Source organism: Mesoplodon densirostris, chromosome 1 (genome assembly GCF_025265405.1).
Source record: "Mesoplodon densirostris isolate mMesDen1 chromosome 1, mMesDen1 primary haplotype, whole genome shotgun sequence".
Lineage (NCBI taxonomy): Eukaryota > Metazoa > Chordata > Mammalia > Artiodactyla > Ziphiidae > Mesoplodon > Mesoplodon densirostris.
Window position 1 is genome coordinate 190,938,002 of NC_082661.1, and position 27,980 is coordinate 190,965,981.

The 27,980-nt window shown below is 43.7% G+C and overlaps 1 protein-coding gene and 1 non-coding gene across 2 annotated transcripts in view; one reads left to right on the forward strand and one right to left on the reverse strand.

Moving 5' to 3' along the window:
* SHROOM3 (shroom family member 3) overlaps positions 1-27,980 on the forward strand; it is a 323,304-nt gene that overhangs the window by 87,093 nt on the left and 208,231 nt on the right. The gene's annotated exons all lie outside the window — the stretch shown is intronic.
* Positions 10,814-10,941, reverse strand: LOC132501675 (small nucleolar RNA SNORA3/SNORA45 family). Its single transcript, XR_009534282.1, has one exon. It is a non-coding gene; the product is annotated as a small nucleolar RNA SNORA3/SNORA45 family (small nucleolar RNA).

The window sequence follows — 27,980 nt, forward strand, 5'->3', positions numbered from 1 at the left end:
TCCATGTATTAGATACTCTAAATAATTTGAAAGGATTTGAAACAACGCTTCATATTTGGCAGGGCTCTACGGAACCTGCCTAAAAAGGAACATATTTCCAAACATGTGCTGTATCAAGTATGGGGCCAGGCATCCAAGCCTATTTCTCATTTACCTAGAGAATATTGAGATCAGTGCCGATCAAGGAATCAAATTCCTGAGGGCTGTATTGAAACTCCTTTTATTGGAAGTAATGTAAACCCAGTTAAGCAAAAAGATATTTATTGGGTCATCATGGGAAGGGCAGGGGCATGCTGGACCATAGCGATTACTGGGACCAGGACAGGAATGGAGCCGGGAACCCTTTCTCCATCCCTCAACACTGTCTCTCTCTGCTTCTTTGTCTTCCTAAAACTCATAGACTGAGAACTAGCCTCTGGTTGCAAGTGCAGAAATCCCAGGGGAGGCTTCTAATTGGACCAACGTGGGTCACATGCCTTATCAGGTGGCCAGTGGGGCACTTTGGTTGGTGGCAGCCTAGACTCACCGACTGCAGTGGGGAAGGGGCAGTCCCCCTCAAAGAAGGGATGCCTTTCCTGGAAGAAAGGAGGGTGCTGGATAAGCAATCGAGTGCATTTCCAGGGACCAGGGAGTAGTCATAGAAACCGTGGACTGAAAGAGAGTGATTGCTGACTAAGAAGCCCTGGCTTGCTCCAAAATGTTCAGAGGAATGCATTTAACTTCAGCAACTGCAACTCTGTGCACTTGGATAAGTAGGAAAAAAGCCAAGAAATAGAAAAATAGCAATATAAATGGTGCAATGAATTCAGCTTGACGTTCCATCTACTGAGTATATGTCCTAAGATGAGAATGCGTGGGTGACATGAATCTCATTGGTCTCTTCTCCCCACAGAGCAAATATCTCTTCCCCCTGACTAAGTGTACTCTTTAAATATGTATGTTTTTCATAGAACTTGGCACTTGAATTCAAGCCAACTCTTTTATTTAATGCTGTGTCAGAAAAGCAGACATCATTTCCAACACTGGAGGGAAACTGTGCTGGGCTTACAAAGAGGCAGTTGCCAAGGTGGTGCCTTCCTAGATTTCTCTGGGCAATTTTATCTATATGTGATTTTTACCATATACACTGATGGATTTTAGAAATTAAACTCCTATAAGACAAGGTGCTTCCTATGTTTTTGTAGGTGCATCTGAATGTATTATTCAGTTGAAATCTCTTTACTGAAGCTCTTTCCTGTTTGTGTGGGTATCTGGTAGAAATGGGAAGAATGACTAATGAGTGGCTTTGGGAGATGTAAGGTGTGACATTATTGCAACAGAGGAGTTTTTCATTTGTGTAGAGTTTCTTATATTTTACTCATTCTTTAAAATTCTGGTTGATGCTGTAATGGTGTATTTAAGGATAGACTCACAAGGCTAGGTTCTTTTGAATCATCTGATTTAGTCTTCCAGCTAACTCTTAAATCCCAAAGGACCATCCAGGGTGGGACTGAGTACCCCAGTAACCTAGGACACCTCTCACTAAGAGCAAGCCTCTGATCTTCAGATAATTCTAACCACTGAAACGATGTTCCCCATGTATTGAGCCTGATTCTGAATTCCTGTAATTTATACCCTTTGATGTAGTATATGTGCTCCCAGAGTCACATGGAAATCATCTAATCCTTTTTCCTCTTGGCAGCATTTCAAGCCTTTGAAGACACAAGTTATGTCCCTACACGTCTCATTGTCCCCTGCTTTCTTCTCACCATTTGTTCCTGATGACGCTGGTGATGATAATGATGACACTAGAAATAATAATCAATATTTATTGGTTACATATTATATGCCAGGTGTCATTTTAAGCAGCTTATATATATTAACTCATAAATATCTTATAACAACCCTATGAAGTAAGTATTGGTATTATCCCCATTTTATACACGAGGCACAGAGAGGTTAAGTAATGTGCCCAGAGTTATACAGCTAGTAAGTAACAGAGCTGGACTTTGAACCAGGTGGTTTGGCTCCTAAGACTTCCCCCTTAACACCATTGCGAGATGACACTCCTCTAATGTGATCCAGGCTGTCCCCATTCTCTGTTAGAATGATGTCCAGGAGCGGATATGTGCTACAGGCGCTGTCTGTGGATCGCAGTTTTCTACTCAGTAAATTTCTATTAACACCACCCAAATTTCCATGAGCTTCGTGCGGTAACCTGTAAACACTGAAGCAAAGGGGAGTTCATCAACTCTCTTTACCAGTGTGGTTACGCCTGTGCCTCATTCAATGTGTGAAGTTAACTCAGGCCAAGCCAATTAGAACAATCACTACAGCTTTCCCCCCATATCTGAGCACCTAAAACTAGGAACCACAAATCATAGAAGAACATTCTCATGTGTGTAAGAATCGACCACTTCTGTTAAAGCAGTCAGGGTCCATCATTTTTGGATCCCGGGTAGCTTTCTGTAGCTGCCGTTCAACTCAGGAGAGTTGGGTAAATCACATGGCTACATTAGTATTTGGTTCTAAAACAAGAGCCTTTTATTTTTGAAATCATTCATGATCTAATGTCTGACATTCCCTTTAAGGATATGATTAAAGTTGAGAATCTTTGTGAAAATAGTGACCAATGATTAAATACAATGAACAGAAGCAGATTTACAGGCAATAAGCCCTGGGGTTTTAAGCAAGGCTGGATGTGTATTGAAAGAGAAGCATACAATTTTCAGAATTAACATTTCATAATGTTGCTATTACAAACATATTAAGTAACTCTGGAAACTGGCCTAAATTGTTGGGATCTAAATAAAATATCTTGGAAGAAAATGATGTTCAAGTCAGTAAAACATCATTTGCTTTTTTTTTTTTTTTTTTTTTTTTTTTTGCGGTACGCGGGCCTCTCACCGCTGTGGCCTCTCCCCTTGCGGAGCCCAGGCTCCGGACGTGCAGGCTCAGTGGCCATGGCTCACGGGCCCAGCCGCTCCGTGGCATGTGGGATCTTCCCGGACCGGGGCACGAACCCGCGTCCCCTGCATCGGCAGGCGGACTCTCAACCACTGCGCCACCAGGGAAGCCCCCATTTGCTTTATTTTTGAGTGTTTCATGCAGCCATCCTGAGAGCTATGCTCCAAGGCTCCTAAGCTCACAGTTGAGATTTATATAAGCCAATACCACTCTGCCTGCACAATAGACTGCACATTTTAGTGTAGAACATAACATTGTAGAACTGGGGATGGCAAAGTCACTGTGCCCCAGTGATGTCCTCGAATAAGAGGTGATGTAGATGGTTAATAAGAAATTGAGTACTTTGCCAAATTTTCAAATTTTTTAGTTTCAGTACAGACCACTGTAATCCATCAGTTTCATTCATTCATTTAATGAACAGTTAAGGGCTCACAGGCCTATTGATAAGTATTGGGAATACAATAAGACACAGTCTTCCACCTTAACCACATGATCAAACTTACCAATTCCAATAGTGGACACTGTTAACCAAATCAAATGTCACAATGTCTCTCCTGATGTGATGCACAAGAAAGGGCACAATATCACCCTGGTAGTATCTGCCAAACTTGCTTAACCTGAATCTAATCACAAGGAAACAATCAGACAAATCCAAATTTGGGGGTGATGTACAAAACTGACCTGGGCACTCTAAAAATGTCAATGTCAAGAAAAGAAAAAAGAAAAAAGGCAGGGAACTATTGCAGGATAAAGAGATTCTAGAAACGTGATAATTAAATACAATGAATGAACCTTGATTGATCCTGAATTTTTTTAAAAAGCTATAAATGTCATTGTTAGGAAGTTTGGGAAGTTTGAATATCTACTCTATATCATATTATTATATATTATATTCTCCATATTATATATTCTCTATATTACATATATTCTATATAATTGTATAAATGTTACATTTTTGGAGTATGATGATGATATTGTAACTTATATGAGTAAGTTTTTATTCTTAGAAGATACATATTACTAAAGTATTATGAGGTAAATGTCGTGATGCCTAAAGCTTACTTTCAAATGGTTCAGTAAAAAAAAATAAGGTATATCTGTTAATATAGTAGTATCTATTTTCTTTATACATTGATTTTATATTTTATACTAATAGATATATTAATATCTATATTGTATATAGATATATGTGTATACACATATAAGATTATTTTACTAGTTTCCTAAAGCTGCTGTAACAAATTACCACAAGCTAGGTGGCTTGACACAACAGAAGTTTACCTTCTCATCATCTTGGAGGCTAGAAGTCTGAAATCAGGGTGGTGACAGGACCACGTGTCCTCTGAATCCTGTAGAGGAGGGTCCTTCCTTGCCTCTTCCGGCTGGGCTACGTGTGGCTGCCAGCAATCTTTGGCATTCCTTGGTTTGCAGCTATATCTTTGAGTCTGTCTTCATGTGATATTCTTTCTGTGTGTCTTTGTCCAAATTTTCCTCTTCTTATAAGGACACCAGTCATTGAATTAAGGCCCATCTTAATCCAGTATGTCTTCATCTTATCTTGATTATATCTGCAAAGACCCTATTTCCAAATAAGGTCATATTCACAGGTACTGGGTAGACATGAATTCTGGGGGGATGCTATTCAACCCAGTACAGTCTATAAAGGCTTTATAGAGGGAGGGCAAGAGGGAGACGAAGGAAGCGTGCACAATGGGGCAAAATGTTAACAAATGGTGAATTTTGGTGAAAGGTATATAAAAGTTTATTGTTCCATTATTTCAAGTTTCCTAACAATTTGAAGTATTTCAAAATAAAATAAAATCCAGGAAAAAAATGCTATGCAAAAAAAGGTGGGGAACATTACCCTTGCCCGTGAGTCTAGTTCAATGTCATGGAGGACACAGTGGAGATATGCATCACGGCGACCTCAGTGTACCTGTAGACAATGATGCTAACTCAGTCTGGGCACCTTGGGAAGCGTTTCCATGAGAAGCGACATCCAACTGAGCCGAGTCTGAAGGCCAGAGCAGGAGTCAGTGGCAGGCGTGAGGGTGCACTTGGGGGACTGCCAGCGGGTGAGAATGGTTGGAGCCAAGGGCATGTGTGTGATGGGAGTGGAGCCTGGAGAGAGGCAGGAAGCATGACCTCGAGGATACTGCATTGAGACAGTTGTTTTTCACCAGGAAGACCAGGAGGATCCAAGGCGAGACTTTCAGCAAGTATAACCAGACCAAATTTTTGTTTGGGGGCTAGGAGTGTGGAGAAGCCTGGGGAAAACCCAGCTGGGAGTCTGGTGGAACAAGCCAGATAACGAACATGGGGTGTCAGAGTAGGGGAGGGTGTGGGAGAGCTGTGAAAGCTAAAACCGGAAGGGCTTAGTTTGGATGGAGGTTGAGGAAGAGGGAGGCAGGGTGACTGGCTGGTTGGTGCCACCCTTCCCTTCAGGGGATACAGGAGGAAGAGAAGGAAGGGCTGCAGACGGAGGGTGGTGGAGGGGGGCCAGGCGGAGGCCTCAGGGAGGTGCCAGAAGCCCAGGAAACACAGACCTAGCCTGGTGACTCATGCACTTACTGGTGTTAAGTGAAGTCATGGATTTTGAGATTTCCCTGTTAGAGTGTAGAGGCGAGTAGAAGGCTGGGCATGGAACCTGAGAAGCAAGGCAGAAGGAGAAGCCCCAGCCAAAGAGACCAAGGAGAAGTGGACGGAGAGCGGGGAGGAAGGCCAGGATCCTGACGTCAGGAAGTCCAAGTGGAGGGTGTTTTTGAGGAGGGAGTGGACGGCAACGTGGGACAGCATGCAGGGCCCAAGGGTAATGAGACTGACATGAGTCCTTTCCATTTTGCAATCGGGAATCCCAGCAGTTTCAATAAGGCAGAGGTCAGATGGCCGAGGACCGGGTGTTTCATTAAAGGGGAGGAAGCACAGAGCCAAACAGGGCAGAATATTCTTACCAGAAACTTGGCCGACAAGAGCAGAGAGATAGAGCAATGGTTAGCAAGAGGCAAAGGGTTGGGGCATATGTTAGTTTTTATAAGAGGAGAGAAACTTGAGTCTGTGTGTCAGCGGAGAAGAAGCCAGCAGGGAGGTCAGGCTGAAGACAGCGGAGAGCAGACATCACTGACACAGCGAGTGCTGGGGACTCACACCTGGGGCACAGGTGGAGGGAGCCCCGTTCTCACTGAGATGGTGAGGTGGGGGCCCGAGGAGAGGGGAGGTGTGGGCCTGGGATCTCCTCGGGGCCTCATGAGCGACAAGGGAGAGGAAGATGGAGACCAGGCCGAATCAGAACCCCTGGAGGCTATGATTGGAGCAGACAGGAGACACAAGGAGGAAGGGGTAACCAAAGGAGGTGAAAACAGGGCTACATCTGAGGGCATTTGGAAGCAAAATGATCAGCAAATACAACGTGAAAGTGAAAAGTCAAAATGAAATGTGGACTTGGAGGGAGGGATGGGGGTCTACATGTTATCAACTCAGGGGATCAGTGTTCCCCCTTAATTAATGAAACATGACTTCTCCCTGCCTCATCCCTCAGGTACTTGGAAAACCCTGGGCTGGGAGTGGCAAAGAGGGAAATATTGGCACAGTGAACAGGAGATCATTGGTGAAGGGGCATTGGGTAGCCCAAACTACAGAATTCACAGCATCTGTCTCAGGTCCAGGAACTCTGAGTAGGGTTTAAAAAATGTATTTGAAACGGGCTTCCCTGGTGGCGCAGTGGTTGAGAGTCCACCTGCTGATGCAGGGGACATGGGTTCATGCCCCGGTCCGGGAAGATCCTACATGCCGCGGAGCGGCTGGGCCCGTGAGTCATGGCCACTGAGCCTGCGCATCTGGAGCCTGTGCTCCGCAACGGGAGAGGCCACAAAAATGTATTAAAAAAAATTATACGTTCACAGGAAGTTGCAAAAAATAGTACAAAGTGATCCGGTGAATTCTCCCCCCAGTCACCCCCCCCATCTTACATAATCACAGTACATTATCAAATCCAGGAATTTGACATTGGTACAAATGCATGTGTATAAATCCATGCCATTTTATCACATATATAAAATCATGTAATCACCAGTGCAGTCAAGATACAGGGCTAGTCCATGACCACAAAGATCCCCCTTATTCTACCCATGCATGTCATGTCACTCTCCCCGTCCCTAACCCCTGGCAACCACTAATGTTTTCCATTTCTAATTTTCTCATCTTGAGAATGTTATATAAATGTCATTCCCTGTTATTGCTGAATGGTATTTTATGGTATGGATTGTTGCCCTTAAAGAAACAGACTGCCAGATTATTTCTCCAGCAAAGATGGGTGTATTTGGTATCAGCAGAGAATTGCATTTTGGGGTTTGCAACCTCGGTGAGCCACGTGCAGGTCCCCAGGCAAGGGACGAACACTTACTGAAGGAAGAGGAGGTTGGGAAGGCTACAGTAAACGGAGAGTTCATGGCTTTTCATTGGCTGAGTCCGTGACAGGAAAGAAAGGAGTCTTTCCTCTTCGCTTTGGGCGTGGCTGTCGTCCGGGGCGTGAGAGCGCCCCCTTCTGGATTCTATTTAATTGAGGTTTCTGTTTATTAATTTTTTACAGGATGTACCACAGTGTGTTTAACCACTCAGCTACTGAGGGATATTTTGGTTGTTTCCAGTTACGGGCTATTTTAAAAAAATTTTTATTGAAGTATAGTTGATTTACTTTAGCCTCAGACGTCCTTCTGACCTCATGGTCAGCTTTGGAACTGAAACCAAGTCTGGAGAATTGTACCTCTTTTCCAGGACCCACATGCCTCTGGATGCAAAAATAAAGAAAGAAATGTTAGTAAATAAACAAACAAACAAATAAATAAATGCTAGTAGGTTCCTGTGCATTGTTACTCTGTGCCCCAGCCAGTTTGGGATTTGTCTGCTATCCCAAAAAGGCAAAGAGTAAATGGGAAAGGGCAGAAACTTAAAAATCTGACATCCTAAAGACAGTGGTACCCTTTGACTTTCGTCAGTTTGCAGCCACAGAAAGGAAATAGAAGAATGTGCACTACTAAGTGATGCAAGCCAGAAAGAGAAAGACACATATCACATGGTATCACTTATATGTGGAATCTAAAATATGACACAAATGAACTTATTTACAAAACTTTCTTACAAAACTTATTTACAAAACAGACTCACAGACATAGAAAACAAATTTATGGTTACCAAAAGGGAAAGAAGGTAGGGGATAAATTAGGAGTTTGGGATTAGCAGATACAAACTACTATAAGTAAAATAGACAAACAACAGGGTACTACTATATAGCACAGGGAACTACATTCAATATCCTGTGATAAACTGTAAAAGAAAAGAATATGAAAAAGAATATATGTATGTATCACATTGCTGTACACTTGAAATTAAGACAACATAGTAAATCAACTATGCTTCAGTAAAAAAAAAGTTTTTTTTAAATGAATAGAAAAGAAGAAGAATGTGGGAGAGGAGGCCTTGAGGAGGAAGTCTTGACGCACTCAGAGGTCTGGCAGGTTATTTTTAACTGCCACATTGTAAAGTCAGTGTTTGCACTTTGATAAGTGTCCTGTCCAGTGGCTTGTTCTAAACTCTGGCCTGGGAGGTGACTGGAAGTGTCTAGGAGTGGTGTGTGAGAGGGAAAGCGGGTGAGTGAAATATAATAATCCTGTAGCCACCAGCCCTGATATCCCTGACAGATGGAACAATCAGTGTGTATTGTGTTCCCCTGCTTGCATCACCTGGTCATGAGCTGTTGGTGGAATTTGTGGAATGGATTGTTCTCTTGGAGTCACCCAATACCCCCAAACAATGGGTGTACACATTCTTAGTTTTATGTAAGAGCTAATAAGGAATGTTCCATGCACCTGATCAGAAGCAGGAAGCTGGTGCCTGACTGCCTGCCGACCTGCCTTCTTCCTCTCTCTTTCTCTCCCTCCTCCTCCCCTCCTGTCTTTAAGGAAGAAAAGAAGAGGGAGGAAGGGAAAGCAAGACAGATCCATTGCGCAGAGGTCACTGGGAGAATTATGTCACAGGTTGGAGGGAAGATAAGTATGGAAAATAAGGGATACCCTGGGGTTTTCACTTCATAGAATTTACTTTTATTCCTTTGTTGTTTTTTCTCACTGAATACTCTTCTAGAAAAAAGGCATTAAAGTATGAGGTAACTATTCTGAGGCCCTGCCTTACTCATACGTTCAGATTTAGATCTAGGAGCTGAGAAAGTCCCTTCTCCAACTGCAACATTTCAGGGTTTTTCGGTAGGCAGGTAACACAAAGCCCAACTCAAACTGGGTTAAACAATAAAAGAGATAGATTGACTCAGCACAGAAACAGTGGTCTCAGAGTCAGTTTGATTTAGTAACTTGTCAGACATCTTTTCTTTACCATCTGTGGTGACAACTTCAAACTGAGACCGGCTCCATGTTTCAGCGTCCATCTCCAGAGAGAGGAGGCCAGTCCTCAGGGCTGGCTGGTCGCCTATAACCAGCGCCTCTGACCTGGGAAAAGCCATGTGCCAGCTGGCTGAGGCTTGGCTTTCCTGAACCGGTCCCTGCGGTGTGGAGGTGGGCTCACCCGGAGATGCAATCACCACGGCTGCTTCACAGTGAAGGAAGGATGGCGTGGATCCTGGGGTGACAACTGTAATGCCCACCACTACATCTTCTAAAAAGGTCCCTCTGATTCCTGCACTGAGGGTGAAAACTCCTTTAAGAGGGCATCAAGCCGCTCATTCTGAAATTTGAGATAAAATTGAAACAGTAACTGAATCGACATTAAAATATATTGAGGTCTTCCCTGGTGGCGCAATGGTTGAAAGTCTGCCTGCCAATGCAGGGAACACAGGTTCGTGCCCCGGTCCGGGAGGATCCCACATGCCGCGGAGCGGCTGGGCCCGTGAGCCATGGCCGCTGAGGCTGCGCGTCCGGAGCCTGTGCTCCGCAACGGGAGAGGCCACAACAGTGAGAGGCCTGCGTACAGCGCAAAAAAAAAAAAAATATATATATATAGAGAGAGAGAGGGGGGGGGGCAGGGGGGAGTAAGCTTTTACTAACACAGATGTCAATGAGCCGAGGAGTAATTTTATTCTCCATAATTGAATTAAATCAACTCACGAGCCCTAATTTCTACTTGGTAATAGAAAACTAAATTTTTCTAATTCAAGATAAATTCAATTACTTCTGGTTTAAATCCTAGCCTTTTTTTTTAAAAAAAAAAACACAGGTTAGCTACTTTTAAAAAATTTATTTATTTACTTTTGGCTGCGTTGGGTCTTTGTTGCTATGCACGGGCTTTCTCTAGGTGCGGCGAGCAGGGGCTGCTCTTCGTTGTGGTGTGTGGGCTTCTCATTGTGGTGGCTTCTCTTGTTGCGGAGCACGGGCTCTAGGCACGCGGGGTTCAGTAGTTGCAGCACGTGGGTTCAGTAGTTGTGGCTCGCAGGCTCTAGAGCACAGGCTCAGTAGTTGTGGCTCATGGGCTCTAGAGTGCAAGCTCAGTAGTTGTGGTGCACGGGCTTATTTGCTCTGCGGCATGTGGGATCTTCCCGGACCAGGGCTCGAACCCGTGTCCCCTGCATTGGCAGGCGGACTCCCAACCACTGCGCCGCCAGGGAAGTGCCACAGGTTAGCATTTAAACAAACCTCCCTCCACGTGACTTCAAGCCCCCATACATACCCTTAATCTTCTCAGCTCTTCTGCTGGAGAATTTGCCCTTTGCCATGGCAGTCTGCTTTGGGAGTGTTTCCTTCCCCAGAACTTTGTAGTAGCTGTAGAAGAAAGAGAATAGGGTCCTTAATACACCATGGCAGGTACCAACCTCCTGATGGGTTTGAGGAAAGGTGCCTGACAGCCCACTCCATCTAGGAGCCAGCAAGGGCGTTTCTGATCTGGGCACTCCTGGGGGCACTGATTGCCCTCGCCAGTGAATCAAGACCAGCAGATGCTCTCTGAGGCTCCAGCACACCATGGTGAGAGCCGTCAAGATGTGACTCTAGACACAGGAAACCCAGTCCTTGAGTAAATTCTTAGTCAAGATTTTTCTTCTCTTCCCACCTTTTTTTTTTTTTTTTAAATTTTCTCCCTAAGCATGATCTTGGTTCCTGTCACTCTTATGCATGACCTTAACATTTAGGGGATGAGCAACTGAGAGGTCCTTCTTGGGAAGAGCCTCTTCTGAGCTGGCTTTGGCTTTGGGCATCTCTCCTCACTGCCACCCACTGCTGATGTCTGTAGTCTACCCCTCTCTGTGGCTTCCAGGTCTATCCACTCTAAGGCTGTTCTCAGTCCATTGCCTTTTTCTCAGCCAAACTCTTGCCCCATCTCGGGGAGAAGGGGAGGAGGGAAGCCATGGGAAGACATTTGCTGCTCTTCTGAGCTGCTCTGATGCTGAAGGAAATGTGGGAGGTGGCCGTCCATCTCAGAGGGTCCCTCTGGCTGGACTTGCCCTGTGGCCATTGCTATTCTGGGATGGCCCTGCATGTTGCCACAGGGTTCTCTGTGAGAATGTTTCCTTGCAGGACTCTCCATTGGTGTGGAGGCACAAGTCTTCCTGCTCCCAGATCCTCAAACCCTTTGGAGGGTTTCTCTCCCTCCTACCCCTGGGGTTGGACTTTCCATCAGCCATCCTGACCAATGATTTACTCTCTTGTTCTTTTTCTTGTTTTTCTTTCAGCCCAGCAAAAGCAAGGTTTCTTTGTTTTATTTTTTTAAAATCACCTCTCTGTCAAGTTTGGAGGGAGGGGCAGATTTACATAATTTTCATTCTTTTAAATCTCTTGGTTATGGTGTAAACCCTACTGTTCAGTAGTTTTGCTCTAGGTCTGGGTATTGACTATAGTCATGTGATTTGGAACCATTTTCTCAACTTTAACAATGCAATGGAACTGTCTCACAAACTGAACAGAATGGTATACTCAGATTTATTTCCTACTGATTTTGTTCTTGGAAACACATTTGGCACAATTTCCCCTTTGCTGGGTGGGGCTCCTGGTCCAATTCTCTTGAGGTGAGTAGTGATATATAGAGATCAGACATTCACTTTTTTCTTCAGAGATTCTCATTTTTAACATTGAAGAAAATGACCTTGTCTGAAAAAGCTCCTGCTTTCAAGACAAACCGGAAGGCATTTAGTAGTAACCAAGAACTGTTTCTGCTGCCAGTAATGGGCCGGTTTTCTAAGGCACAGGTTAAGGAGTTGTTGGGTAAACATTGGGTAAATTCTGGCTAAATACTTTTAGTGTGGGGTGTTGCAACTTTGTGTCCATGTCCCTTTTTCTGCTGGGGAATCTGCTTCATGAAGAGGCACCTCCAAGTTCTAGGTTCCTTGAACAAGGCCTAGGTCAGCTGCTGTGATGGGCAGCTCACAGCCACAGCTTGACTCTCCATCCTTCATGGTCTTGTTAATAGGTACACACCTCTTGTTTCCTTCAATGCTTAATTGAGAGTAAATACCACTGAAATGGGAGGAGTTTCCTTAGGATTAAAACTTGTATATAGTCCTGTTATCCTTAACATATTTAGTTGCTTTTCCTCTTTTCTCTGTTGACATTGAATCTAACATTCTAGGTGAGTAAGCAATAAACACTCACAAGATGAAAAATATAACTTGGAGGAAGAAAACCCAGGGAAAGATTTTGTCTCCGGGTAGAGGGACAAAGTACATGAGATCTTTAACTTTAACACCCATACAAGCTTCTAGTCAACTGAACACAGAGCAGGGAGGACCAGACTAACAAGTAACACTCAGATGAGAAGCCCTGCTCACATTTTGCATCTGTATCCTGTGGACGGGGATGGTCACATGTGGGAGGCTAGATACTGACTAGTTGGTCTTTGGAGGAATATCCTCCTTATCCTCCTACCAGCTTCTCAGTGGACTCAGATGTATAAAAAGGAAAAATTCCCAGGGAATGTACTTACTTTCCCATATTACCCTGGGGTACATTAAACTAGCCTGAAGGAATGATTCCCCATCTTTTTAGTGTAGTAGAGGCTGTGCTGTTTACTTGGCTTTGCTTCCACCTCCAATACCCTCCCACTCAGAGTGACCATACAGTGGAATCTTTCTGCAAGGTAGCCAATGAGATTTCCATTAAAACATTAGTCAAATGGTAACCCTAAAAGCACTAAACATTGAAAATATAATCTAATAGGATAACCCAATAAAGTGAGGGTTTGGCCAATGTCCCAACACCAGCATCATAGAGGGACTCAGCTATATTCACTCTTAAGATAAAGACAAGTATAATCCATCCTTTGGGGATGTTTGTGAGAATTGTACAACGCCATACATACAATTTGATGGTACACTCTAGTACAGGGTAGTGATTAGGAGCCCAGTTTTTATAGTCACAGCCTTGGGTTTAAAACTCAGCTCAGGGTGGTGGTGGTGTGATGAATTGGGAGATTGGGATTGACATATATGCACTAATACGTATAAAATAGATAACTAATAAGAACCTGCTGTATTAAGAAAAATAAAATAAGATTAAAAAAACAAAATTATACTCAGCTCAGCCTCTTTCTTACCTCAGGCAAGATACTTAACCCTGTCCAAACTCGAGCTCTCGCTCCAGTGCACCATGGGAGGTGTACACGTGAGTCAAGAGACTGGTCCTGTCAGCCCTCAAGGAGGCGCTGTGATGGGAAAAAGATTGGAAACACCACCATAATCTGAGCTTCCACATCTATCAATCATAACTGCTTTATCCTCATGGGGTTGGTTTAAGGATTAAATGCAGATCCCCCCGCAATGTGTTCAGTGGAGCACTTAGTAAGTGGCTAACAAATGACAGCATGCCCTATCCACACAGTCCTTGCCTAGCCATCCCATTTAGCCAGCATTTGAAAAATGTCTAAAAGGTAATTACCTCCCACTCCGTTGCACAAAAAGAATCCTGAAAGCCATGAGCAAGGCCATCAAAGAAATAATTCCTTTCCAGGAAAGTCGATGTTGATGGCCATTGGAACCAACCCCCACTCTCTCTGTCAACTTGCTCTTGAAGGCTTCCTTCTTTTACAGTAAGTGGCTGGAAAGTATAAACACTTCAACCTCCTGTTCCATTGGGAATAAAATAATTTCCTCAAATATGAGAGTCTGCTGCAGTTGATTTTTAATACACAGGAAGAATTAGAGCCAGGCTTTATCTTTCCTTATACAGCAGGTCTTGATGAGCTATCATTTTGTTTTGTTTTACTTATGGACAACTTATAATAATTTTCTTCACTATTCTGTGCTGACTGCAGGGGTATTATTAGGGTCAGAGAGGTGGCAAGTCTATCTATAAAAGGCAGAAGTATAGTTAACTTGAAATGGACACTTTAAAAACCTAAGGGAGGTTTAGTGATTTCCCAGAGAAACCCAAAGCAGATGTCACTGGAGTCAGAAACCTTTGTTCCCATGACTCTAAAGCCTGTTTTCAGGCTGCTCCCACTGGCTCCAAGAGGCTGGTTTCTCCAGTAGCTCAGGAGATAGGTGACTGTGGGCAAAAGACAGAGGCGAAGAGTCTCTGGGCATCGCCTTAAAGAACACTGTTGTGGAAAAGCCAAGAGTGAGCTCACAACTGGGGCAGGATGTTTAAAAGTAACACACCCTACACAGGTTTTGTATTTAAAAAACAAAGTGATAAGCATGTAAAACCACCACCTCTCTTCTTGACCCAATTGGCTGCTTGAATGTAAAAAATAATAACCAAATATAGGCACTTAATTGTTTTAAAAGCAGTTTGCACACAATCTGGGAAGCTGTCAGTTAAGTGGCAGTTAAGCGAGTCTTACTTTAGCCAAGTTTTATTTTTGCAACTGCAGACCACACTTCTGTATCCAGGTAGTTAGTGTCTTACAGCAGAGATGAGGATCTGGAGACTGCTTTTCTAGTGCCTACTCTGCAACTATTTAGCTCTATGACCCTGGGGAAAATGAAGAAAATCTTGCATCATTATCTACCTGTAAAATTATTATTTATAAGGTTCAATCCATGGAGTGAAATGCAGAGACCTGGGGATCCAGTAAAGGAGATTATGCATAGAAAGACCTGGCCCAGTGTGTGGTATGCAGTAGCTGCACCATATGATAGTCTTCTGGTGTGAGCATAGAGCACAGAGTCCCAGGATTTCAGAGCTGGGTGGTGCCTTAGAGGTTATTCCATCTCCTTCATTTGTCTTTGCTTGTCTACTCTGACCCATTGTGCATTGATTTTATAGATTAAATGCTCATGAACTAATCTATTTCTTGCATTTCCAAGCTATTGGGGGTAAGGCATGACCCTCCTTGGAGCTCCCAAGTTCAAATATGTGTGCTTACTGTGATCACAGCACATACCACATGGCAGAAGAATTGTCTTTTTAGTTGTCTCTTTCCCATTGGCTGAGAATTCCTTGCCATATGGGGTGTCTCACTATCGGAGCCTCTATCTCCCTGGGACCTAGCAAAACTTCTGGCACAAAGCAGATGCTCAATAACTGTTTATTGTTGTCATTGTTGGTTGAAACGTAAAGAAAGATGTAGCCCAAGTCAATTGAATTTAGACTTACCTGGAGAGACAGTAAGTTGGTAGAAGAGTGGTTTCCTCATGGAGCCTAGACAAAGATGGGACACCCAAGGGCAACTTGTCACTGTTACCTGGCAGGGAACATCCCTGTCAGGATGGTCAGCACTGTTAGCCTGTAGTTTCTCATGATGGTCACAAGAGAAGTGCAATCTCTGATGGGTGCTTGCCCATTGTCCTGGGTCTTCGTGCCCTAAAGCCAGTCCTGGCTGACCCCTGCAGGCTTCACTTCTCAGTCTTCCCAGTCAGCTGGCTTCTGGCAGGGTGTAGCCAATGGGAAATGGATACTTGGATTGGATGGTGGGAGGAAGGCAGAGTCAGGGTATTTCTCCTGTCTCTTGATCTGAGACAGTGTCTGTGACAACATTTTGTCTTTTCCATTAGATCCTGCCTGCCTTGGTTCCACTGGGCAGACCCCCTGCCCCCTGGGACTGGGGGTGTATGTGTAGTGGCTTCCCACCGTGCCTGGGGAGCTCAGCCTTTACCTACACAACCAATTCCCTGTGTTTTGTTCCCTCTGTTTTAAATACTTAGAGTGATTTCCATTCTCCTAGATTGACTCTAACTGATACGTGAACCATTCTAGCTTCCCACAACTGGCAAGAAATCCATCCAGCAACATGTACTGATCACTTAGTTTATGCCACAAACTGTGCTAGGCGCTCAGGACACAAAAATGAATAAGGTGTCATTCCTGCCCTGGAGGAGCTTACAGTCTGATCGAGAAGACGGACATATAAGCTAGGAATCTATGAGGCAGTGAAACAGATTTACTAATGACATTTACGAAGTTCACAGTGGTACATGAGCCTGGAGGGAGACATGACTAACTTGTAGGAAGGGAAAGTCAAGAGGGGAGGGTTTTAAAGAGAAAGTAGTTTCATATAGTGTTAAGACATTATACAGGTTCCGGAAACTGCTAGATTCAAATCCTGCCTCTAACAATTTATTAACTATTGGACTGGAAACAAATGGAGTTTTTTTAAACCTCACTATGTCTCGATGTCCTTATTTGTTAAACATGAGTAATAATAATAAATACACCATAGTGCTATGTAAAGATTAAACGTCTTAATAGATATAAAGCATTTAGTCCAGTGCCTAACTCATGGCAAGTCCTAAAAAGTATTAGCTATCACCACGATTATTTTTGCTTGAACAGTGAGGGAAGTGTACGTGTTCAGCTGCCAGTACAGTACCTGGCACCCTGTAGGTGCTAAACCGATATTGACTGACTCAACGAATGAATGGACTAAATAAAAAAACGGATGAATGAGTTTACTAAGCAAATGGTGAGGGATGGGAAGAAGGGCATTCCAGGCACTGGGTAAAAGCTTGGTGGCTTGGAACATCACAAGTCTGATTGGTTTGAATATATGTGTCAGTCTTTTATGAATCTGATTCATGTGAGGTTTTCTCCCCTGAACTCACCTCTGGCTGCAATGACCAAATCAAGGTCCTGGCCCTTAAAGTTGAACCATCTCCTTCCCCTTTCCAAAGGTTCTTCTTTTCAGAGTCAATAAAAACATTCAAGGAAGGCAGTCCTGAACAGGATGTGGTGGGGAGAATAGGGCTGCCAGATTTAGGAAGCAAATATACTGGACATGGAGCTAAATTTGAATTTCAGATAAACAATAAATAATGTCTACACATTAAGACAGTTGTTTTGAAGTCTGTGCCATGCACACACAGTCCATGACCCATCAGCCTGTTTCTAAAAGGAAAAATTGGCCCTTAATATGACACATACTCCATTGTCCTTGTTTCAATTTCCTCCCTGGGGACCATGGAAAAGATTTACTCTCTGGCCCGTTTTATATAATTCAAGAACCTATAGCAAGTGGCCTAGGAGGTTTCCAGGTACAGGTCAATATCCTCTCCCCACAAAAGACCATCCTAGTCCTGCCTGGCCTCAGTGATTTCTCTCTGGTCTGAAAACACACACTGCATTGCCTGTTTCTAATTCATGTTTGTTTGTTTGTTTTTAATTTTATTTATTTATTTATTGGCTGTGTTGGGTCTTCATTGCTGCACGCGGGCTTTCTCTAGCTGTGGCTAGCGGGGGCTGCTCTTTGTTGCGATGTGTGGGCTTCTCATTGCGGTGGCTTCTCTTGTTGCGGAGCACAGGCTCTAGGTGCGCAGGCTTCAGTAGTTGTGGCACACGGGCTCGGTAGTTGTGGCTTGCGGGCTCTAGAGCGCAAGCTCAGTAGTTGTAGCACATGGGCTTAGTTGCTCTGCGGCATGTGGGATCTTCCTGGACCAGGGCTGGAACATGTGTCCCCTGCATTGGCAGGCGGATTCTTAAGCACTGTGCCACCAGGGAAGCTCTCTAATTCATGTTTGACACTTGGATATACTACCCACCTTGCAATGCTAGTTATCTTTCTTTTTATAGGCCTTTCATTTTCAACTAGATCACAGGGGAGTGAAAATCAAATGTTTTTGTATGTTCTGAGCCCAGGACACAGCAGTTTCGCAGTTTCTCTCTCTCTCTCTCTCTCTCTCTCTCTCTCTCTCTCTCTCTATATATATATATATATATATATATATATATATATATATATATAGAGAGAGAGAGAGAGAGAGAGAGAGAGAGAGAGACCAGTACATGTAGAAAGACATTAATATTTTCATTGGATGTTGCCAGCTAATGGAAGGTGTGTTGCCTAATGGATTTGGAGTTAAACTGAGTCTGAATCCCCCATATTTAATACTGGACTTTGGGGCAAATTATTTCACATTCCTCCTTTGTAAAATGGGTGCAATACTAACTGACCTCTCAAGATTGTTATTTGCATTAAATTGATTAACTTTAGATTAATTAGTACCTGGGAAACGTTTCCAACTGGAAATTATTGTTATATTGATGTCAATTTTTTTTTTTTTTTTTTTGGCCGCACCTCGGGGCATGCAGGATCTTAGTTCCCCAAGCAGGGATTGCACCTGTGTCCCCTGAAGTGGAAGAACAGAGTCCTAACCACTGGACCGCCAGGGAAGTCCTTATTGATGACAATTAATAAAACTTAGGGGACTACTCCATAATATCCTGACCACCATTTAATTCCCAAACTTCAACTGTCGGAGATAACCAGAATGGATAAGACATTTTAAATTGGCTACTTTATTGAGCTGATTTACTGTTTATAGAAAACTGGCCTAAGATAGAAACCGGCCTCTGCATGATGGGTCATGGTCATTTAATGAATAACCCATCGCCATTAAATCAGGGGGGGAGAGGTTGGCCAGGAGGCACGACACAAACAATTCCGTATAAGTCTCTTGGTTGTCGCTGCTCCCCCCACATTCATCTCCCTCCTCACAGCACAATTTTTGAGTGATTGAAGTTAGTTCAAGCAAGGATTCCAAACAGGGAAAAGCAAATACATAAGTCAGAGGTCAGGGGAGAAGAACAGGCCGGGGCGAGGAAGAAATGCCAAGCTGAGAACTGAAAGATAATGAATGTGAAGATGGGTTACGGCAGCATAGTAACAGGGGGAGCCGGACACACCCCAAGCTTCCTTAGGCATCTGTGCGAGGCCCAGGCTTACAACTCATCATTAAAGGTCTATGGAGCGTGGATTTCTAAATATTTGGGCCACCCAGTATAGACTTTTGGAAATGGCACTGTTGAGTAAAGCCATTAACAAATTACTTTCCTTCCATTTCCTTCACTGACAGGACCTTCTGTTTATGCCTCCTTAGCAACTGGAAGGAGTAAATTTGCTGACAAACATCTGGGTGCAGTGAGCCACTCGATGGAATTTTTATCATGCAAAAGTAATCCCAGATGATTACTTGAGAGATTGCCAGGAATCTCTGGAATCTAATTAACCCAGAGTTGAGCACACAGAAGAAGTTTCATTTTAGGGTAGAGTCAAGGTGAAGAATTTGTAAAAATAAGCCATATTGATTTCCTTACTATTGCAAAGATTTGAATTTTATAATGGGCCTCCATTCCCAACTTGCTCTCAACTAAATAGGAAGCTGGATGTCTGTGATGTCATGGGCCAAGGATAGGTTTTGAGGTTCGAGTTTTGATTGGATACCAAGCTCTACCGTTTACTAGAGGTTTGTTAGGGTTATGACATAATGCCCCTGTACCTTTGTTATCTCATCTGTAAAATGGATATATAATCATCCTCATCCTTAGGTTGAGGATTAAGCCAACTAATAAGCAACTAGACCCTGGCCTTTAGGAGAACCTCAAAGTTTAAATATCCTTTATCTTTTCTCTTCTTTCTTTTATTCCAACCTCCCCTAACCCTGCCCAGCAATTTTCCAATTTGGAAAATCAGAATCAGTTTACGCTTTGCTAAACTTCTGAAAAATGCAGGAGACCCGAAGGAGGGGAGGGAGCAAACCATGTGGCTGCCTGGTCTCTTCATCGAGACTTTGAATCAAATGCAAAGACCATGTAGTAGATGTGTTCTTGGACAGTTCAGGGTCTCAGCAAAGCCAGGGTGGCTGAAGTAGAGTAACCCCAAGGGAGAGTGATAAAAGAAAGGTCGAGGAGATACAGAGGGGCAGGTTGTAAGATTGCATAAGGCCTGTAAGGCCATTAAGAGGACTTGAGCTTTTACTCTAAGTGGGTTGGGAAGCCATTAGATGGTGCTACGCTGAAGAGTGACATGTTTGACTTAATTTTTTTTTTTTTTGCGGTATGTGGGCCTCTCACTGTTGTGGCCTCTCCCGTTGCAGAGCACAGGCTCCGGACGTGCAGACTCAGCGGCCATGGCTCACAGGCCCAGCCGCTCCGCGGCATGCGGGATCCCCCCAGACCGGGGCACGAACCCACTTCCCCTGCACCGGCAGGCGGACTCTCAACCACTGCGCCACCAGGGAAGCCCTGACTTAATTTTTAAATGACCACTCTGGCTGCTGTGCTGAAAATACATTATGGGACATATATTAAATCACCGCATTGTACATGTTAAACTTACATATGTTGTATGTCAGTAATACCTCGCTAAAGCTGGGAAAAATTAAAAAGAAAGGAAGAAAGAAAATACATTACGGAGTAGGGATGTGGAATGAGTAGACGGGGCACAAGGGCAGAAGCAGGAGCACCAGTTAGGATCCCACTAAAAATCCAGGTGAGAGGTGGTGGCAGGTCAGAGCAGGTCAGTAGCAGTGTAGGTGGTGAGAAGTGGTCAGACTGCGAGCATATTTTTGAGGTAGTAATTTAGGCTTTGCTGATGCATTCAGTGTCTAATGTGAAAGAGACTTCTTAAGGTGTTTGGTCTGAGAAATTGGAAGATAGTGATGCTATTTGCCATAAAAGAGGTTCAAGGGGGACACCAGGAGTTTAATTTTAGCCTTGTGAAATTTGAGATGCCAAATAAATATCCAACATCAGGCAATTAAATATATGAGCCCACAAAACAGAAATAGAGTCACAGATGTAGAGAACAAACGTATGGATACCAAGGGGGGAAAGGGGTGGTGGTGGGATGAACTGGGAGATTGGGATTGACATATATACACTATTGATACTATGTATAAAATGGATAACTAATGAGAACCTACTGTATAGCTCAGGGAACTGTACTCAGTGCTCTGTGGTGACCTAAAGGGAAGGAAATCCAAAAAAAAAGAGGAGATATATGTATACAGAGAGCTGATTCACTTTGCTGTACAGCAGAAACTAACACAACATTGTAAAGCAACTATGCTCCAATAAAAATTAATTATTAAAAAAATATATGAGCCTGAAGTTCAGATGAGATGCAGGCTATAGAGAGAAAAGGGAATATAGCTGGAGAAAGATGTAGGATTGGAAGGTTGCTTTTTTTTTAAATGGGAGAAATAATAGAATGTTTTTCAGTGATGAGAATAATCCAATAGAGTGGGAAAATGTGTTAACGCCTGAGAGGGGACAATGGTTGGAATGGAGCTTATGAGTAGGTGATAAAGGAGGGGATCTTGGGCACAAAAGGGACCATCACTATAGCTGGTCCAGCCCTAGCAACAGAAAAGATGATAAAGTAAATAGAGAAGTCCACGTGGTGGTATGAGTTTGGGGCATTGTCTTCTGATTGCGTCCCTTTTCTTGGCAAAATAGGAAGCAAAGTCAGTGTCAGGATGGTGGTGAAGGGTTGAAGCTGACAAAGCTATGAAATTGACCAGGGGAGTCGAAGAAAGAATGGCTTTGGGGATTGTCCAGTGAATGGATTTAGACTCGCCAGGTAGCATTAAGGGCTGACTCGAGGTTGAAGGTCGTGGGTTTAAACTGAGACCAGCTACTTTCAACTGTGCAGAAAAAAGTGTGGCATAGCTGGGGAGCTTGATTCAACCAAGTCTGGGATTTTGCCAGGTGAGTATGAGGAAGAAAGAGAAGAGCAAAAGAGTTGATGGTTTATGAAAATAACTGATTATAATGATAGTCCACGGACACTAAGATGGATAAGGAAGGAAGTGAGCACTTCCTTGAAATGGGTGAGAAACAGTGAAAGAGCCATAGGAACAATGAATAGAATCAAAAAACTGTTGGAGTCAGAGTATTAGAACAAATGAACTGAAAAGAGAGTAGAGGGAATGCAAATCGACACCACACGAGATATCATTTCATACCCACCAGGATGTCTGTAATAACAGAGACAAACAAAAAATGGGCTTCCCTGGTGGCGCAGTGGTTGAGAGTCCGCCTGCCAATGCAGGGGACACGGGTTCGTTCCCCGGTCCGGGAAGATCCCACATGCCGCAGAGCGGTTGGGACCGTGAGCCCTGGCTGCTGGGCCTGCACGTCCAGAGCCTGTGCTCCACAACAGGAGAGACCACAACAGTGAGAGGCCCACATACCACAAAAATAAAAAATTAAAAAAATTAAAAAAAAATAAAGCTTTCTTAATATCATAAATCTAAAAACCTAGAGGAATCTTTGGGAAACAAAGTTCATGAGGTTAAAATGAATGTCATACTGTTTTCACTGGCTCAGGTGGACTTTTCCTTAGGAAGCAGAAGGATATCTGGCCTAAGACTGAACCATTAGGCACCCATGAAACTCATCCTAGAACAGTAGAACTAAGGCATCTTTACTAAGTGCTAGAGGTCTGACAGCTAAGGCATTTTTTTTAGGAGTGGATGCTCAAACATTCGAAACATCTAGACATCTGTCATTTTTCTTCTTGCTGCCCCTGATTTTAGTTTTTGACCACTAGAATTTCTTCCAGACCCAAGAGTACTAAAAAACGAGAAGATGAAACTAAAGCCTGATCATTTGAGTATGTCAGAAAGTTCGATATAAATTTGATAAAGGAAGAGTTGGAAATTGTTATCTAAAATGAGATAAAGCATGTATGTTTCATATGTGTGTCCATGTATATATGCTTGTTGGCTTGTGATTCCCATTCCTATTTTACTGATAACAAGAAGTGAACTTCCTCTGAATACTTATGAAATACATGAAACACACATGTGATTTGTAGATTTTATTTATTTTCCGAAGATCCTAGCTTTCCATTGATGTGGCTAATGAAAAGAAGTTCTCCTTTCATTTTTGAAAAATGGTTTATATATATATTCTCTGTATATGTGCATTTAATAGGTGTTCTATACATATATGTATATTATACATAATATAGTATATTTCCATGAATAAATACAGCAGAATCAGTCAAATGAATGGAAACACTATAACTTGAATGTAAGCAAATGGGGCAATTAAAAGGATCTTTCTTAGGAACATGGAATAACCATGCTAACTAAGATGCCTGAAATTATTTGAGGAATGGAATAAAATATAAATAAACGCCTGTAGATTTAAAGAAAGTACTTGCCCAAGTCTTTGATCTGAATGGAGCAGAAACAGGGGATTGAGGCCTAGCTGGGGTCCAGTTAGCCTTGGCCTCTTTTTCTCTCTACAGGCCTGGCCCCTCCCCTTTTTGAAGCTCAGTGTAGTTCACTGGGATGTGGCACAGAATGACTGAAGGGGCTCAGGGACTCCACTGAGAGGGAAAACAATAGGAGCATGCTTTCTGAGAAGGCAGGGGTTTGCACGGTGGGCACACACAGGCACATAGACACTCCCCCCCCACCAGGAATGGGAGAGTTTTGCTCATGTTACAGCCTAGGGGTCCCCAGGGATCCTCCACGTACTCAGGGGACTCTGACAAACTGGTGTGGGGCTAGAACAACCTCACATGTCTCTTTCTAAGACATGAGAGCTGACTTAGAGAGTTCAGACACCAGGAGCTCAAGGGCTCAACTTGGAGTGCAGTGGTCCCTTGTCTGTCAGTCGTGTTTGCTGGGCTTTCCCCTACTTCAGTGTCCCAACAGGGGTGGGCAAAGGAAGGATGGGGGAAAGGCAGGGGTCCAGGCCTCTATGGTGATGCTCATTCTACTGCATGCAATAAGGGGTGGAGGACTGAGTGTGTATAACCTCTTTACCTACTTCCCTCTGTAAATGATGATGATGATGATGATGATGATAAAGGCTAACATTTATTGATCGCTTACTCCATGTCAGGTATTGTGCTAAGCTTTTCATTCATTATCATAATTTACTTTCATTCTCTCAGTAATCCCCAGGGGTAGGTGCTATGATCATCACCTTCTTTGTTTTTCTGGAAAGTAAACTGAGGTTTAGAGGAAAGGAATAACTTTGCCTACCATCACACAGTTAGTTAGTGGTTATGATAGGTAGAATAATGCCCCAACCCAAAGTTGTCTACATCTTAAACCAAGGAATATATTTCATGGCAAAGGGAATTAAGATTGCAAGTGGAATTAAGGTTACTAATTCAGCTGACCTTGAGATTGGGGAGATTCTCCTAGGTTATCTGGGTGGGCCCAACGTAATCACAAGGGTCCTCATAAAGTAAAGAGGGAGGCAGGAGAGTCAGTGTCAGAGCGAGGTAGCATGGGACTGGCCATCTCTGGCTTTGGAAGACAGAGGAAAGAGGCCACGAGCCACCAGGTAGCCTTTAAAAGCTAGAAAAGGCAAGAGAATGGATTCGTCCCTCGAGCCCCCGAAAGAACACAGCTATGATAACACCTTGGTGTTAGCCCAGTGAGACACGATTTAGACTTCTGACCTCCACAACTGCAAGATAATGATTTGTTGAGTGGCTGAGGTGAAGCTTGACTTTTATCCTACCTTTGAGATCAGATCCTTCTGCCCAATGAGCAGTAAATCAAGAATTGTGGGCATGTCTAGGTTTTCAGGGGCTGCAGCTTACTTGGATGGTCCATAAGGTGTCACTGGGTAACTTCCTGCCCTGGGACCACTCTCTGAAATAAAAGCTTCCCTCCAAAGGAAAGACTATCTCCTGTTTCACTTATAAATCAAGTTAACTCCTGTTCTTTGACTTTAAGTAAATCCTGTTTCCCCTCCAAGCAAATTTCTTCCCCTTGGTCTCTGGAGTTGCCACCACATTCTTGTGGTGGAAACAGTCAGAAAAGTATTAAACTTATTAAATAAAACCACAAAACCCTGTAATTCAGGAAACACTTTTATGGAGCCCTTGCTATGTGTAAGGAAACTTCAATGTGTTAGTTCATGTAACCCTCACACTAACTCTGTGTGGTTAGTCTTCTCGTTCCCATATTGAGGCTAAAGAGATGGATGCTCAAACATGATGTGTATTTCGCCCAAGAACACTCAGTATTGGAAGTGAGATTCTTACCCACGTGGTCTGGCTCTCAAGCCCCCAGTTTTTACACACCACACTGCTTCTACCTCTGTTCTTGGGCTTTCCATCCAGGTTATGAGCCTCAGAAAAGAAATAATATACCTCCTGGGACTTGCCTGGTGGCGCAGTGGTTGAGAGTCTGCCTGCCGATGCAGGGGACACAGGTTCGTGCTCCGGTCCAGGAAGATCCCACATGCCGCGGAGCGGCTGGGCCCATGAGCAATGGCCGCTGAGCCTGCACGTCCGTAGCCTGTGCTCCGCAACGGGAGAGGCCACAACAGTGAGAGGCCCGCGTACAGCAAAAAAAAAAAAAAAAAAATCCGCCTGCCAATGCTGGGGACACGGGTCTGGTCCGGGAAGATCCCACATGCCACGCAGCAACTAAGCTCATGCACCACAACTACTGAGCCTGCGCTCTAGGGCCCGCGAGCTACAACTACTGAAGCCTGCATGCCTAGAGCCCATGCTCCGCAACAAGAGAAGCCACTGCAATGAGAAGCCCGTGCACCACAACGAAGAGTAGCTCCCGCTCTCCACAACTAGAGAAAGCCCACAAGCATCAGTGAAGACCCAACACAGCCAAAAATAAATAAATAAAATAAATAAATTTATTTTAAAAAATGAAATAATATACCTCCTATTTAGAAAATAACAAAAGAAAGTGACTATATAATTTTAAATAGTAACTGTTGTATATGTATTCCAATTTAAAATAAAACTGTGGAATTTTCCTTGCTGGTCATCTTAAGTGGGAATAGATGACGAACAGGTCATGTTATGGATGAGAGACTCATCCGGGACCCTACAGATGAAAAGGGCCAGAGTCTGGATTAGGGCACAGGATTCCTGACTCTTAACCCAGTGTTCTTTCTTCCACTACAATACACATCATTTTATGACCTGAAAAAGGAGTCTTCAACAGTATAAACCTAACGATTTGGGGTTAGACAAGAAGCAGGTGATGAGAAAGGGAGGCATCATACCTGTATCCTCATGTCACTCAGTGCGACTCGTAGGGATGTCTCTCTGTTTTGTTTAAAGTCCAGCTATTAGTTCTGGGGTCCAAGAAATGCTTGTTCATTTCATAGGACCCGAGAGCCAGATATAGTTCCTTGGAGGAACTTTTATTAATTTCACTTTATTTCATTGTCCCTACTTTATGTACAGCTTAAAACCAAGAATACCTACCAGGTTGTAACGATAATTCCAAGTGAATAAAAAGCAACAGCTTTCCAACAGCTTTGTTTGAAAGATTTTTAATAGATTTCTTTGTTGTTGTTGTTGTTTTCAGGCCACACCGCACAGCATGCGAGATCTTAGTTCCCCAGCCAGGGATTGAACCCATGCCCCCTGCAATGGGAGCATGGAGTCTTAACCACTGGACTGCCAGGGAAGTCCCATAGATTTCTTTATCTATTTTTTTTTATTCTTTCTGTATTTTCTTATTCCTTTAATATAATTTTGCAGTTATGGAGAGTGTATCTCTCCTCAAATCACCAGTCACACAAAACAGCAAACAAATTGTATGTTTCATTGGATTGACTGTGAGTTATTGAATTACCCTTTCCTCCCCATACTCCTCCCTTGGGATCATCCAGGAATGAAAGTAGTCAGGAAAGAAAAAGCAATCTCTCAAGAATTCAGACGTTAGAATGCAGGTGAAATTCAATTGTGGTAGATGTCTACAGGATGAGTTCGATTTTAATTAAGACTCCAGATAGAATTATGAATGGAAACCATTCCATGTTTAGTTTTACTTGGCCAGGTCTTCTCCTTGTCCCAGTGGCACTGAAATGCCAACTCTTTCTCATGTGTAAGCTGTGAATTCTGTTGAACCTGTGAGCTCATGTAATAGCTCTGGAGTTCTTAGGATCCCCGAAAGAGGAGGGTCAGAAAGCAGGCGTGTTGGGTGTCAGGTTTCCTGGGCACGTGAAGGATCAGGCCTACAAGTGAAGATGTGTTCGCGTGAGGACAAAGACTTGGGGGATTCTCAAGGCAGGAGGCTGGCGAGCGTGACCTTTGACTTGCAGCCTCAGCTCTGCTGTTTTACTGACTTTGCAACCCTCAGCAGGTCATTTGACCCCTCTGAGCCTTACTGTTTAGAAAAAGGAGATTATAATATCTTACAGAGGCTTTGTGACTTTTAAGATGATGAAGTAAAGTTACTGAAACACAGAAGGCACTCAACAATTGATAGCAATGATGATGAGGACTCGTTCGCTCATACAATAAATATTGAGCAAGCTCTATGCCCCATGCTGTCCGCTGTCCTGAGCACCGGGGACACAGCAGCGAACAAAACAGACCCAAGTCCCTGCCCCCATGGGGCTGACATTCTGTTGGGGAGACAGGTGATAAACAAGACACGTATGTAAAAAGCATAGTGAGTTAGATCATGATTGAAGTGCTAAAGAAAAAAAGGAAAGATGGGCACGAAGAGAAGAGGTTGTAATTCTAGAGGGGTGGTCAGGAAAGGCCTCCTCCAGAAGCTGAGTTTGTGTAAAGACCTGGAGAAGGTGAGGGAGAAGGGCGAGTGATTACCTGAGGGAAAAGCATCCCAGGCTGAGGGAACAGCAGGTACAACAGCCTGCTTGAGGCAGGAGTGCGCCTGACAAACTGCACATGCCACCAGGAGACCGAGGGCTGGTGTGGAGTAAGCAAGGAGGAGAGCAAAAGGAAGTGGAAAGGTGAGGGGGGCCAAATCCAGCAGGGTCTGCGGTGCACAGGGAGAACCTTGCTTTCTGCGCTGAGTGTGGAGATGAGGGTCATGCGGAGCAGCGTGACCTGATCTAATCGAAGTTGCAACACAGTCGCTAGGTTGCTGCCCATGACGTGCTTCTGATGGCGGTGATGCTGCAGCTGATGCT